Source organism: Marmota marmota, unplaced genomic scaffold (genome assembly GCF_001458135.2).
Source record: "Marmota marmota marmota unplaced genomic scaffold, marMar, whole genome shotgun sequence".
Lineage (NCBI taxonomy): Eukaryota > Metazoa > Chordata > Mammalia > Rodentia > Sciuridae > Marmota > Marmota marmota.
Window position 1 is genome coordinate 53,328,156 of NW_025999977.1, and position 2,971 is coordinate 53,331,126.

At 53.2% G+C, this 2,971-nt stretch overlaps 1 non-coding gene across 1 annotated transcript; it reads right to left on the reverse strand.

Annotated features, from left to right (window-relative positions):
* Positions 1-1,872: 1,872 nt before the first annotated feature.
* Positions 1,873-1,982, reverse strand: LOC125617346. Its single transcript, XR_007348325.1, has one exon. It is a non-coding gene; the product is annotated as a U6 spliceosomal RNA (small nuclear RNA).
* Between the last annotated feature and the right edge of the window lie 989 nt (positions 1,983-2,971).

Here is a 2,971-nt window from a genome sequence, read left to right on the forward strand (position 1 = left end):
CTCCGTGGGCCCGAGGATTCTTGGGGACTTAGACTGGGCAGTATGATTTGGAGCTGGCTTTCCAGGTGACATCAGCCTCCTCTACTGTCACATCCAGAACATCAGTTGCCAGCTATGGAGTCTTCTCCTTTTCTTCCTTCTCCTTCCTCTCCCTCCTTCCCACTCCTCCTCCTTCTGTTTATGCAAAGAATTGTGAAAAGATGAGAACCATTTTATTGCTAAGATGAAGACAGGTTGTCACCCTGATAGCTTGTCCCAGTGAGATTTGGTCAGTCCTTGGGGTGACCAGACTCGTCCCAGAAATTAGTGTTTTATTTCCCCACTAATCATTTAAATATTATTCCAACTGGAATTTTGCTTAAAATTGGTCAGTCTTGTTGGTTTGCTTCTAGAATTCCCACGCTTGGAACTTGGGGTGGTATTTCCTGTCTTCAGACCACTGGCCTCTTTCTGGTTCCCTGGACCCCCTGGTCCTGCACTGGCCTTGCTGTGAGGTGCTCAAGTTCCTTCACTTGCTTGCTCCGGAGTCGTCCAGTTCCGAAAGTGTAAATAGTGAAAGTGTCCAGGAAGTTCTTGCCCCTCTTTCTTAGGAGATTGAAATCCTCAGGATATGAAAAATCCAGTGATGAAATTTGCAGATTAAAGCTGCAGCGGTATCAGTGGATCAGCTGGTGAAGGCTGAGGATTCAGCTAGTCATAACACCAAGCCCTCCCAGTGGAGCAAGTAGGCTCCAGCCGAAGCCTCCCGACCAGCAAAGGGGAGGCAGAGGGTCCTGGGAGTGGTTTACTCCTCCCTTTCACGGGCCACAGGCTAGACACTCAAATCCCACAGCCACCCAAAGTATCAGACATTGTAGTGCTGCCTGGGTAGGGACAGTGACAGCCGCTTCTAACAAGTTTTGTAACCTGTGCAAGTTAGTTATTCATTTGACATAGTTATCAATCTTTTAAAAGTATCTTCTCTCATTTTTACTCCTTGCTATATGCAAAGTGCCCTGTCTGGTCTAGTTTTGTCACATGTAAAGCGAGGAGAAGGGTTGGGCTAAATGGCACCTTCTCTCCCTGAGTTACTGTGAGTCCAGCTTTAAAGATGTGAAATAACCAGGACTGGACACAGAGGGGCACGGTCAGCAGGAGGCCCAATTTGTCCTCATGCAGGGGCTCTGTGGAGGTGAGTAGGGCTCCTTACCGATCTCCCTGAGGCAATAACATCGGGTTCACAGAAGGCACAACTCGATCTGGGCTTAAGCTAAATGGCAAAGGTGGGAGTAGAGGCTTCAAGTTCAAGTTGGAGGTGCTGAGGAGAAAAGCACTGCGCACTTCATGGGGAATGGCCTCCGGGTCGCATCCACGGTTCAAGCCAAACAAGAAGGCACCAGGGAGGCAAGCCAGTGTGGCCACAGTCCCTGGACCAGGGCCCTCGTTCAGACGCATTTCCACGTTAAGAGTCTGGGGAAGATCTGACTGGATCTTAGACACATTTTAAATCACGTGACAACGTGTTTGACCATGGTGTGGGTCCCGTGAAAGGCTGCCCCACAGCTTGTGTTGATTTCCAGTCTGGAGCCCACATGTGTGCCCTTCCTTCTGGACTTCCGCCACCCTCCTGTGGGTAGCCACCCTGCTGCATGAATCAGCGCAATCCATGGCTCTGTCGTCATGCCCTTGTTAGCTGTGTTTGGTTTCTATCCTGCATGGGCTCAGGGACCACAAAGCCACTGACATCGCCACTGTTCTCTCAGTGTTGAGACTCGTGCCCACTTTTTTTTTTTTTGTATGAAAGTAACATTTCAATATTGGGTGCTATCCAGTGTAACTTGAGTCTATTTTCTTAGAATATACAATGGTGAAATGACCTTCCAAAGGTTTGCTCAAAATATGGAATGCTTCTCGAATTTGCGGGTCACCCTTGCACAGGGGCCATGGCAATCTTCGCTGTATGGTTCCAATTTTAGTGTCTGTGCTGCTGAGCAAGTGAGCACTCCTGCCCACTCTTCTGACTGTGAAGGTGACATGGTGATGGGTTGCCAGGACAGGAAGCCCCTCCCAGCGCAGTGTGGCTGCTTTTTTGTGAACTGGGAACGCCACCTTTGTCCTTCCCCTCTGCAGTGCTCCCTCAGCCTTCGGAGGAGCCCATAAAATTGTCACAAATGCACAGCAAGATTCTGGCACAGGAGAGACTGTAACACAAAAATATTTCTTTTAATATTTTAGCTGGGAATGCGGGCAGCTGTGAGAGGCAGATGCCAAACTCCGCGCCCAGTGACTGACAATCTGCAGCGCGTTGCCTCCGTCCCTGGGGAGAGCTGCCCGCGGGGATGTGTTTGCAGACTGCGGAACCCGCGAGGCTCCGGTGTCTCTGAGGCAGCGGTCCTTCTGGGCTTGTGGTGGTGGCTTCACTGGCTGGGAGGGACACAGGGCTGCCAGGCCTCTGCGGAGCCGTGCTGTTCTGTGCGGTGGGAGCGCTGCGCCCTGGTCCTGGTCTCTGTCCCCCGAGGCACGTTCATCCCTCTCCGCACAGCGCCTTGGCCTCCTCGGCCCTCAGTCCCCAGTGTCCCTGCGCCATGGACTGAGCTCAGCCCCAGACCTCCGTGTGGGGCGTGGACCTTCCTCGTGGCCTCTGCCCTCTCCACCTGCTGTGGTTCCACGGTGTTTCCCAGACCCCACGTGCTGGGAACTGAGTCCCCAGCTGACAGTGCTGAGGGGGGCCCTCAGGAGGCGCCAGGTGGTGGGGGCTCTGGTCTCAGGAGGGGTCCATGGTCACAGTGAGAGCTGTGTTCTACGGGGGATCTCGGCTTTCTCTTCTCCTGTTGCCTCGCGAGGCCCCGGGCCCTGTTACCGCTCAGCTCCAGAGTCTCCATCTGGGCCTTCCCAGAACCTGGCCCGCCAACTTCTATTTGAGTTTCCCGGGCTGTGCTGTCTGTCACAGCAGCAGAAGACAGACTGAGGCGCCCCCCAGCCACACAGCGTT